At 43.8% G+C, this 12,802-nt stretch overlaps 1 long non-coding RNA gene across 2 annotated transcripts in view; it reads right to left on the bottom strand.

Annotated features, from left to right (window-relative positions):
• LOC122463603 overlaps positions 1–12,802 on the bottom strand; it is a 46,837-nt gene that overhangs the window by 33,606 nt on the left and 429 nt on the right. Inside the window, exons 2-3 of one of the 2 annotated variants that reach the window (XR_006287115.1) lie at positions 10,989–11,060; positions 9,619–9,700 (exon numbers count right to left, since the gene is read on the bottom strand). This is a non-coding gene — a long non-coding RNA (uncharacterized LOC122463603). The remainder of the gene's footprint in view (positions 1–9,618; positions 9,701–10,988; positions 11,061–12,802) is intronic. The other variant, XR_006287114.1, reaches the window with a different exon arrangement.

Genomic DNA, 12,802 nt, shown 5'->3' with positions numbered 1-12,802 from the left:
TGTGCATGGTGCTTAGTTTCCTTCCATGCTACTGAAAATCACCACCTGTCATGGGGGAGGAGGGGAGTAGAACATAAAAATTATGCTTAACCCCACCTACATGAAATCTTCTTAAGAAAACATAACTGTACTCAACAATAGGTACGTGATGGAAACCAGACATTTATGCTCCTACTGAAAAAGTTAGAGGGGGAATCTGGTTTCCTAGCTGCACTGTTCCCATCTGTTCTAAAGGCAAAAAATGTGTGCGTTGGTTTTACGTTTGGATAATTGCATTTGCAAGTCCAAAATCCGAGACGAGATGAAAGCATCATAGTTCTTGGAATAGCCACCGGGTAAGGAATGGCATTAAAGAACTAGACTCTTTTTCTTAAGAGTAAAAGCAAGCACTGGAATAAAATGCTGAGATCAGAATTAGGCCCAATTACACTGGCAAAAATTTAGGAATAACCTCACTGAAGTTAATGGGGCCAGATTCATCGGTGTATTCCGGTGACACTGAGCAGCCATAAACCCATCTTCACTGCTCTGCACCACTTGGAATGCACTGATGACTCTGGCCCTACAAATTTCTGACACCATAAAACTGGTGTAAATGAGATAAGAATTGGGCCCCATGTCCTTAGGCATACATCAACCTGGAGATATTTGGGCAAATTAGCTGTTATTACACAATCACAGCAGAGAAACTTAGAACTACACTCTTAAATATTACGGGGTCATCTCTTATCTTCTTTGGCCTAATTCTCATGGCTTTTATGCCCTTTGGCATAATGCAAGTATGAAAGATATGCACATCCCAGACTGCATTCAAGATATTCACAGGAAGGGTCGCATCAATCTGAAGACACCAGGGATTGTGTCAGAAAGGATATAACTTGCAAACTCCTTCATTTTATTAATTTATTTAAAATGTTTATCCAGGAAATCCCCATTGAAAAAAAGCATTTTGTTTCCATTCTGTAGCCAAGAAAGAGGAAGCAGCAATACATGCTCACGTCATTACAGAAGTCAAACAAACTAATTCATAGGAAGAGAACATGGGTTAATGGGTTATCATTCTTTCACTTTATTTTTAACATATTAGTGACCAGTCAGTTCATACAGATTAATCTGTATGAATGGGGAAAGTGTCTCAGATAAAATGAGATCCTCTCTGACTCTTCACCTCTATTTGAACCAAATCCACATGGAATCTTTCGATTTTAAATTTTTTTATTAATTATTATTATTATTATTTTTCTGTACTGTTTCCAAAAAGAAATGATCAAAGGCTACTATTGTGGCATTTCTATCCTGGCCAAAAGCAGAGTACTGGAAATTTAACAAGACAGCAGCTAATTTTCATGAGCTTCTACGTTTCCAACGGGTTTAAGATGTTTCAGAAAAGTTTCCTAAGCTTTGGTTGCTTACCCAAAATGAACACAACTTTATTAATGTGATTTTACTCTGCAAAGTGACTGTGTAACACTGGCACATACTCTCCAGTAGATCTGCTCCCTGTGTGTATTCTGAATCATACCTGCTGGACGCAGGGACAAAAATAAGGTTGTACTGCTTTTTACTTATGTGAGCATGGCAGAGCCAATTTAGCTGACAGAAAGTGAATTGGATTCTATTCCTTCCCATTCCTGTTCATCTTTCCCAGAATTGTATGCAGTGTAGTTGTAGCCATGTCAGTCTCAGTATATTAGAGAGAAAAGGTGGGTGAGGTAATATATTGTATTGGAGCAGCTTCTGTTGGTAAGAGAGACACGTCTGAACAAGAGCTCTGTGGAGCTCGAAAGCTAGTCTCTATCACCACCAGAAGTTTGTCCAGTAAAAGATATTACCTCACACACCTTGTTTCTCCAGAACTGATTACTAAGCTCCAATCAACAACATCTGGTGTCAGCCTGAGTTCATATTGGCTATTCATATTGGCTGAGTTCATATTCTTGGCTCTGGGAACACTATTATTTAAACTACACTGCAGACATAGAAATGTGACTTCACAGCTTTCTCTGTTACAAAGAGTGCGGCAGAAACTGGGGCTGCTGGTAAATTGAGGCACACCCCACCCAGTTTTTTGAGACTGCAGGAAGATTGGCAAATTGGGGAATGGAAGCTGGATGCCCAGCAGTGGACACAGACTGGGAGTGACAGAAGTGATGTAAGACAGGGGAACCCTAAACTAAAGGTCTTTTCTACTTGCAGAGTTTCTGGGTCCTGTAAGATGACCTGCTCCTTTAAGAACATGGGAAACTCTAGGTACCTTTATGTGGAAAGTCCTGGGGAAATTAATTCCCTGAACAGAGAGTTTGTGGCACAAGGAACTCAACTGGACTGGACCCAGGGTTTAGGATTCTGTTTGATTTTCAGGGTCTTTCGGAAGCTGGAAGTTCCGTCTCTGAAATTAAAGACACAGGACAGCACCCTTGGCTACAGAAGTACAGCCTATCCTGTGTACAGTGACTGAACCCAAGCAAAGCTCTAGGGAGACCCCCACATTTGACAGGGAACTCAAAAGAGGCCTGGCATAAAGCAAAGGGAAAGACAGGGGCAAGGAAGGGCAAGTACGGAGTTGGGGTTTTTGGGGGGGTGGTGGGAAAACAGAACACATTAAAAATCACTACCTAGGAAGAGCCTGGACTCTGGGGAAAAATGAACAAGGGGAAGTCCAGGGTCCCAGCAATAAGCAAATCAGGAAGCAGTCCCTGTGGTCTAGAATTAAAAGTGGGAGGATAGCAGCAAAGTTTGAACTCCCATTTGGCTAGAGTAAAAATCTCAAATCTGCTGTCATCCTAGGAACCCATGAATGCGAGGGACTTGTATAGCCTGGTTACAGATCCCTGTCAGACCCAGAAGCCTGGTTTGGGAGCATATTTCTGAGTTGGATAAATCAAGTGTATTTGGAGCAGCAGGTAGCAGAGATAAAAGGGAAATTGGAGGCTGAGGCCAGCAGGCTCCAGAGATTCATTGGAGAGACAGCAAGGTCACACAACCTGGCAGTGAAAACTAATAGATGGCAACTAGAGGCATCTGAAGGCCCCAGTGCCAAGAATTCTGGCCCAGAACTGAGAAAAGGTATGCGAACAGAGCACAGAAGCATCTGTGGAGCTGTGCACTAAGGTTGTGAAATCAAGACAAGAGCAATTCTGAGATTGGGGTCAGAAGTACCTAGAGACCAACTGGGTCACTGTGTAGATGTTCAAAGAACTGGAAGGCCACCAATGGAGTGGTTATCAGACAAAACAAACACAGATGTTGTATGCGTGGTAGATGTAAGAGTGATGACAGTAGCCCCTACAGCCACCCAACTAACCTCTCCAGTTCTTCACTTGGTTGATCTAGAAAAGAAGGTTGCCAAAGCCTACAGAAACTGGGCTGAAATCCCTCATAACTTAACAATTTACAGAGTCAGTTGACACAGTGCTTCCAGGAGCTGGAAGAAACACACTCCTCAAGGGATTAGGTTTTGGCACAAGCCATACAGACAGAGTAAGAACTGTCCTGCTTCAGAGTAAAGAGAAAGCGTTTACTCTGAAGTTGCAGGCAGATGAGCTGATTAGGTGCCTTTCTGAAATCCTCTTGAGCTCTTTACAGAGAAGAATGTGAAGTTGGAGAGCCTTGAGGATGAGGCAGCTATCTTAAGAAAAACAACTGAGCACTGAGGTACTTCAGAAGACAGGGCCTGTGGTGATCGGCAGACTGACCAACCAAACAGAAGAACCATTGTGTGCATAATAGAGAAGCCCAGGATGATGCACAGAAGAGCTGTGAAGGGAAGAAGCAAGGGCCCCATCTGTAAGCAGGAGTGGGGAGGCTACAAGGCAAAGCCCATCCAGGACACATTTAAGACAGAGATGTCCAGAAAGAAAAATGGGTCTGCCCAAGGATGGGGACTTGCTCAGAATAATTATTCAGGAAGTTGCATGGGTAGAAGAGGAACAGAAGTGGGGTTTGTTACAGGCTACAATGGAAATTGCAAGGATGGGGCTGTGAGTCTTAGTGTTGGGGGAATCCAGGCAATGAAACGGACCTTATAAGGGATATCCTATACCTCAAAGGCTGCAGGCAAAAGAGATAGCACTGCACTAATTTCATTCTGGTGAAAACCCAGTCTTGATGACTGTAGTGTAAATGAATTGGCCATCCCCATGCCTCGTGCCTGAAATGCTTCTGCACTGCCCTGCTCTTTATTCTCCCTCTTCCGGACCTTTTTCACACAGACTCCATACCACCCTTACGGGGGAGGGTTTTTTTTTTTTAACACTACACCCCATATTCTTCATAGTGATATTAATACGAGATAGTTATAGCATAATTTTGATCCATTTTATGCAAGATAAGTCATGTGAGGTTTCATTGGAAAAGTTATGATTTGCTGAATATGACTGTCCTATTTGTATGCATCTATAATTTTTGTATCTGAAGTTACGAATATTGACTATGTATCTGTATTTCAAATGTAGTTACACCTGGGTAATGCCCACTAGACAAGATGCTTTCAGTCTAGATAGCTGGTGGGGAAGGGCCTATTCAGGACAGTGGGTCATTAGAAAGAACAATAGGCCTTAGGAGAAGCTTATCTCCCACCTGGTGAGCCTTCCTGAGAACGTTACAGACAGCCTGTGAGTGATGGCTGCTATGACTCTACAAGGACATGTGACTAGGCCACATGATACTAGACTCCATTTTGAGATGTCAGTATTTTTCCACAAACTGGTCTGGGTACCGAGCTTTGGAACAAAGGATTCCCGCCATATGCAAAAGCTATATAAAGGAGGGAATGACATCATCTGGTGCTCTTCATTCGCCACACAAGAAGACTCCTGGAAACATCTGAGGAACCAAGACTGAACCGAGGGAAGTGCTGGACCCAGGCTAAAGGGATTTCTAGCCTGTGTGAGACACCTTAAGAATCTGCAGCCTGCTTGTATCATCTCTTAAGGTGAGAATCTGCTAATTCATATCCAGTCGATCTAGTATAATAAGCTTAGTTTGTATTTTTTATTTATTTGCTAGGTAATCTGCTTTGATCTTTTGTTATCCCTTAATATCACTTAAAATCTATCTTTTGTAGTTAATAAACTTGTTTTTATTTTAATCTAAACCAGTGAGCTTTGACTGGAGTGCTTCGGGAAAATCTCTGCTTGGTTACCACAAGTGTTCATTGTTCTCTTCACAGCGAGGGAGAGGCGAACTGGGTATTAAACCCATATACCAGCCAGATTTGACCAGGGCAGGACGGTACTGCTCTGGGGGTCCCAGGCTCGGAGCCTGGTGGTTAGAAACCTTGAAAATAACTGCAGCTTGGTTTGTCCCTACCTGTATGAATGCTGGTTAAAGTGCAGGCTGGAAGGCTTTGCAGCTTGTCACAGCAGTACAGTATGAGAGGGAGCTTAATCTGGTGGGTTAGGGAGCAGAGTGGTACCCCAATTCCAGGTGGCACCTTGGGGGGAACTCATCACAGGGTTGATTCAAACAAAATGAACTGAATAGTAAAACAAAGTCCCAGAAGTGTGTCCCAGGGCCTGGCTCTTACTTCAGAGCCTGGAGGAGCAAAAGGGTTCCTTCACAGGCTCTTTTTATCAGTTCTTAGGAGGCGCCCAATTCTGGGGGTCCGCTTGCAGCTGACCTGCTCAAAGCTGGCTCCTTTGCAGACTTCCCAGAGTCAGCTCCCTCCAAGAACTGCTTCAGCTCTCTTATAGGGAGCCAGTTGCTTGGCTCTTTAGCAAGCCTGCTCCAGGCTTCAAGTCTCCTACAGGCAGCTCCCTCCCTCCCTCTGCACTCTCACAATTAGACATTCCTGATGCAGAGCATGTCACTGAGGACTATTAAAGCCTAAATATGGCATGAGTCCAGGACTGAAGATTGGTACCTTCCTTTGGATTTTGATTACCCCAATGGAGATTTAGCCAGAGCACCAAATCATTTTATATAGTCCTATGGTTAAAATGGAGAGAATGCAGTTCACACGCGACTCCCAGATAGATGGCCAGAAGAGAGATCATCCTTCAGAGAGATGGAAGGAAGGAGGGCTGAAAGCACTGAAGGGAAAAGGTAGATGTTTAAACAACATCATGTGTCCTGAGCCTAGGGCCTGAGAAGAACTTGTGCAATTCTTTACTGAACCTTCCTGGGCCAGTGAGAGAACCAGTGGCTCACATTTGTACAAATTGCTTTGAAGGTAATGGTGTTGCGCAGATGTAACTAAAGCCTACTTTTGCCTGCAGAACCTTTTTTACTGATGCACATCAGCGAAAGTGCCCAGCTTGGCAGTAGGATCAGATCCTCAGGCATGCCAAAGCAATATTGGGCACACGTGGCAGAGAAAGTATCAGCCAAGATGGCTTTGACCTATCTTTGTGCTCCCCTGATCCTGTTTGCAGCTGGGGGCCAGTTCTGGCCCCTGATAAAAGTTAGAGCATCCTCAGGGCTGCTCTAGCTTATGCTAGCCTATAATAGCCCCCTACTGCTGGACTTAGCTCTAAACCCGGGGAGGCATGCTGAGGGCAAGTGAGGGTGTGAGCAAACTACACTGGTCTTAAACCACCCTGCAGTCCCCACACACAGAGGGGAATTCCCAGCTGCCTTTAAAGGGGATCTAGTAGAGTAAGGAGCTGCTCCTCAGACTGTATGTTGATTGCAGGGCTAGCAATTAGAGAAAACATCTTTTCACTTGCCTACTGAGAACACTTGCAGTGGAAACAGTGAGACACAATATACATCCCTCTGCCCCTGATGTAGTCTTAAAAACCACATTTCAGAATAGACCCACACTTCTAACATTACAAGGAAAACATGTATCATGTGCCTACTAAATAAATGACAATCATAATAGATGAGGGAACAAAGTAACACTTTTTTTTTTAAATATGACAAAATCCTATCATGTCATAACCACCAAGTAGTAAACAATATTTAGTCTGTACAAAATATATTCTGGTAGAAGTGTTACGTATTTGCAACACAAGCTAATTTTAGAAAAATAATGTAATTCAATATTTTGAAGCCAGAATCATCTTAGTACTGTCAAAAACAAAGTCATGATTTTGAGCCTCTCTCCAGAGGCCATTTTCTATAAAAAGAGCATCTGGAGACAGAATTCCGGTTTCTTTTTGGCTGATAGTATGTCTTCCTTTGGTACTAAATATAGATGTGTGTACAATTCACACATGGAGTTGGAGCCTTTACCATATAAGGGGAGATGTAGGTGTTACTCTATGACCACTTTTTTTTTTAAATTGGTGGAGACCACGTTGTGTTATAAACCTGTCCAACACCAATAAACAGAACATAATTTTGAAAGAACTAAGTACTGGTCACTGCATGCCCCTGATGAGCTCTTTAGAGGATCTGCAGTGACAATAACTCCAGAATGTCTATGCAGAAGTACAAACGTTCAGAGTCTGATCTTTTAGCAGTATCTTAAGAGATGTTGGCTTTTTAGTTCAAGTAACACTCAACAAGGAACTAAATAAATGTGCCGAGTTTGACAAAGAACAAAAGGTAGGGCTCAGTGCAGATCTTAGACCTCCACATACACAGCGTCAAAAAAGTGGGATGGGTCGATGGTCCTGATTCAGCAGAGATTTGGGGTCCTCCTAAGAGGTGCTGAGCAACCTCAACTCCCACTGAAATGGAGCTCAGGAGGTGCTCAGCACTGCATGGGAATGGCTCCTAAAGAGGTGACAGACTATCACCCCCCTCCCCTGAATACTGCCACCTTCCACAGAGTGCATTACGATAGATACAGAATACATGTATATTGCTAATAAGCTCCAAGACAACAACTGACGTGGTTGCAGCATTACACACAGGTTATCTACATACTCCTGACTGAGACTAACATATCAGGAGTGCATTTTTGAGTGCAATATATGTGCTGAGATATACATTGCAGAGGAGCCTCCTCAGATGTCTGATTAATAGGAAACTGACTGCCCACGTGCAATTTTTACATATTTTAGAGACCTAACAAAAAAAATTGAGCACACAGGGACATCATGAAGGTTTGTGACCCTTTCTGGGGTTTTGTGAACCAATGGATGGATTATAATAATCTATGTGAGTAAAAACATGGCGGGTGAGGTTATTGGACCAACTTCTGTTGGTAGATGAGACAAGCTTTCAGGCTTCACACAGAGCTGTTCTTTGGGTTTGGAAAAGGTAACCAGAGTATCACAGCTAAATACAAGGTGGGACAGATTGTTATTTTGCTCTGACACTCTGGTTACCTTTTCCAGACCTGAAGAAGAGCTCTGTGAAGCTGGAGAGCGTGTCTCTTCCTCCAACAGAAATTGGTCCAATAAAAGATTACCTCACCCATCCTGTTTCTCTCATATCCTGGGACCTATACAGCTACAACAACACTGCAAACACCCATCTAGGTAGCATTGTAAACTGTTAAAGTGCATAGTGGGTAATAGCCATTGGGGCAGGGGCGGGCAAACTTTTTGGCCTGAGGGCCACATCGGGTTTCCAAAATTGTATGGAGGGCTGGTTAGGGGAAGCTGTGCCTCCCCAAACAGCCAGGTGTGGCCCGGCCCCAACCCCTATCCAACCCCCCTGCTGCTCGCCCCTTGACAGCCCCCCCAGGACTCCTATCCCATCCAACACCCCCTGCTCCCTGTCCCCTGACTGCCCCCGGACCCCCCCCCGCCTCTGACTGCCCCCCACTGTCCCATCCACCCCCTCCTCTCATTCCTGACTGCCCTCCTGGGACCCCTGCTCCCATTCAAACCCCTGTTTCCCGCCCTGACCCCTATCCACACGCCCAGCCCCTGATCACCCCCTCGAACTCCCCTGCCCTCTATCCAACCCGCCCCCTTACCACACTGCCTGGAGCACGGATGGCTGGCGGCGCTACAGAGCACCGGGTCAGGCCGGGCTCTGCAGCTGCGCTGCCCCAGGAGCTTGCAGCCCCCCCACCCAGAGCATTGCGCCAGCGGCACAGTGAGCTGAGGCTGTGGGGGGGGGAGACAGCCAGGAGCTCAAGGGCCGGGCCGTAGGGTCCCGCAGGTTGGATATGGCCTGCGGGCCGTAGTTTGCTCACCTCTGCATTAAGGTATCCTGTGCAATCCTTTTCACTTAAGGTTAAATCCTGCTAATTTACTTGGGTAAGTAATCCCATTAATTATGCAGATCGATCATTAATTCTCCTTCATGGAGAGGAAAGGCACCAGCCATGAGTAGGATTGCAGCCCTGAGTCTTGAGAAGAGGAGGATATTCCCCATTCATCCCCAACAGACATCCCTAGCAAATAGTCTGGCTACTTGGGATTTGTGCTGCATTCCAGGTTTTGTTTGTCCTTAACTATCTGATTTCACTGGGGTGGAATTTTTCAGGAGAATCATTTCAGCTTTATACACTCACATCTATGCTTTCATCTATATGACAGTTCTGTTCATGTTAGAATAAGCTTTCTACAACGCTTGAGAAAAGCAGGAATAAGTGAATCATGGTAGCTCAGACATAGGATGTCTGCTAGATTTCACCATTACTTGGTAGGCTCTCCTAAAGTGATTTGTAGGTAGTAAAATAAACAATAGATGGTTGGCTATCACATCCCTTGAGCCAGCTCATACTTTTCTCAGTCACAGATACATTCCCAATGGTTCTTTACGACTGACCCTTATCTAGGCTTCCAGGAAGAAGAAGATCCAATCTTATGCTGCATCTGGAATTCAAAAGTAAACATGGTCACCTTCATTTCTGAAACAAAAACAGATTGCATTTCAGGTTTTTCAATTACTTTCCTTCAAAGATTTAAGTGTGTACATCTTCATCCATGTTGTAAATGCAACATTTTAAACAAGACAACTTAAAATTAAAATGTATAAAAGTGTGCTGGCTGCATTGATTTTAAATATCGGGGGGAAAAGAAAAATAAACGTTGTAATGATATATTGAGGGGGGATTGTTCCCCTAGGACAGGGATTGGCAACCTTTGGCATGCGGGATGTGCTGGCTGCCACTTCCCGCAGCCCCCATTGGCCTGGAGCAGCGAGCCACGGCCAGTGGGAGCTGCAATCAGCCGAACCTGTGGATGCGGCTGGTAAACAAACCAGCCTGGGCCGCATGCCACAGGTTGCTGATCCCTGTACTACATAATCATATGATGTTACATGCAGAGACAAAGTATTATTTTTATGCCCACACCCAGTTCATTTAGAACGTTTCTTCTCTTTACCTATTCATTGGCTACCTAAGACTTTGGGGCAACATTATGTCTTTCATATTTTTCTTTTTATTTCCCAAGTTTTCTATCCCCTGTAAAAATAGCCAGGAAGAGGAGCAGGGAGGATTGTCCATTTAACAACTCTTGCTATGTCTATCCTAGGATTTTTTTCACCGAACATTTCCCAACATTGTTGATTGAGCTCCACTAGTGATAACAGCGGAAACCTACTGTAGGCAAGGTGCTGGCGGCCAACAGCATTTTAAGTGCTATGCCATGTAATGATGTAAACCTCCTCTGAGCAGGACAGACCACCTGGTGCTTAAAGTACCAGCAACTGTCTGGAATCCTGGCTGCACTAGCAGATAGGTTGGTAACTTGTTGAACTCCACAAATTTGAGGCACAAATAATGAAGTTTGTTAACTTGCACAATACAGTTAACTTGCAGGGTACAGGACTGCCCAGTGAAAGATGTGGTGTAACTCCATTGATTTCAAAGCTTCTGTAGAGTTAATACAAATTTACACTGGTGTCAATGAGAGTGGAATTTGGCCTGTGGTGTTATAACTGCAAAATACAAAATTGTGATTTGATCCTGAAAACCATTACTTTAGTGAATCCCGTCCAGCTGGGCCATATGCTGCTCTCATTTACACTGGTACAAATCAGAACTGATTCCTGAGACTTTATTTTACAACTGATATAAAAGAGGGGCCGAGCAATCAGTCTGAAGCCAGACTATGGAAAGACTTTAAAAAACTCAGTTTATACAGTGTTTCCCTGACACATCATAATTTACGTGAAAGCCATGAGCCACTTACATAAATTACAGTGTTTCCACACACATGCTGATGACAACAGAATTTGGCCTTCAGTGTGATTTAACTGAGATCCTAGATAAATAAGTACTGATGTTAGAAAAGGTTTTTAAATTGAAGTCTCTTTAACCAAACACAACATTCCTTCTAACTTTCAGAGATTGTTTGTGACTTTTGGAAGAAAACATTGCGTAAATCTATATGCCTCCTAAGCTCTAATAATGAGCCCCGTGACTCCAGCCCCTATTTGAGAACAGTCTCTAAAGCTGCCTAAACTGGCAAAGAGCTAATCAGATTAGCTGGCTGTAACTAGTGTAAATCATAAGAAAATTGCTTTTAATAAGAACATAATACATAACACCCATCATCCCACAAAGCGCTTTAAAAACCTATGGTACTAGCCCTGCACTCCTCTCTCTCAGGCAAACCTCCCATCACTTTAGGCTCTTACTCTTACCAGTAAATACTGCTGGGGCAAGGGGTGTTGGATGTGGGGCATGTGACAGCTATTGTAGCACACAATACTACACAGCAATTTAGAACCAAAAGTAAAGGCTAAAATATTCAACTGAAAAGGCAGAGTGAATATCAGCAGAAACTCAAACTAGAATCTGGGCAAAGCTGGAGTCTAGTGGTAACATGACCCCTTTTCACTAGTCAAAGGTACGAGATGGTTTTTAGTAATAAAGAATCTCATAAAAAAAATTATTATTGGGCTGACAACATGCTCAGGTCATTCCAAGACTCAGATAGGAAGACAGACCAAGAAAGATACATTCAAAGGCCCAGAACAAGGAGTCATTTGATTATTTTGCCCCATAATCTGGTAGACTAGTTGTTACTGTATTTAATCCTTTAATATTAAATATGCATATTTAAGACAGGTTGTCAATATGGTTATGTTAGAACCCAGTTGCAAAAACACAACCTGTTTGGTTTCACCAACAGTGTTTCGCAAATGCAGCAACAGCCTCCTGGGTGGTGATGGGGGAGAGGGGAAAAGCAGTGGCCCCTCCCTCAGGGCCACCAGCAGTGGTTGGGCCCTGCCCCCCCTCTGGAGATACACAAGCTGGAGGAACAGGTAGCCAGTGAATTCCCCACCTTCCCGGGAGCAGTGGGTGGCAGGCTCCAGCCACAGTGCTTCAGGCTCCATCCCCAGGCCCTGTCCCCTGGGCTCCATTCCCTGGCTGCAGGGTGGCAGGCTCTGGGCACGAGCTTCCCCCCTCCCCATCACCCTTGGCTACTGCTGCCTCCCCCAGGACCCCATTGTCCCTGGCCCCAGCTGCCTCTGTAGCCACCTCCCCATCCTGGGCTTAATTTGTCCCTGGGCTTGCCAGGGCTGTGTAAGTCTGCTGTGAAAAGTGATATTTGTATGTTTGTTAATATCACTTTTCACAGCAGACTTAGTAGCTAGCAAGTCTTAAATAAGCAACCAAAAAAGGCAAAAGAAACAAGGAAAAAAAGACAAAAAAATGCAAAGCACCTTATTTGTGTTTCTATTCTATTTAGGGTCAGTAAAGAATAGAGACAACTGTATATTATTTTTATTGTTGAGTTTGCAAAAAAAAAAATCCTACATAAACAAATTACAATGATTTGGGCATGTATATGTGCATATTTATTTGTTTTTCCTAAAGTTAAGTATTTTAAGAAAAATTATCAGACTGGCCACCAGCAAAAGTTGGCCACCAAAAATGTGTTGTAAGAACCTCTGCTCTAGGAACCTAGAAGAACTGAATTAACTTTTTTTTATTTTATTTGTATGTGGCCAGATCATTTTAAAACTCTCTAACCCAATACGAAATCAACCATTTAAG

The sequence above is a fragment of the Chelonia mydas genome, chromosome 1 (genome assembly GCF_015237465.2).
Source record: "Chelonia mydas isolate rCheMyd1 chromosome 1, rCheMyd1.pri.v2, whole genome shotgun sequence".
Lineage (NCBI taxonomy): Eukaryota > Metazoa > Chordata > Testudines > Cheloniidae > Chelonia > Chelonia mydas.
This window is presented reverse-complemented; position numbering and strand designations above follow the sequence as displayed.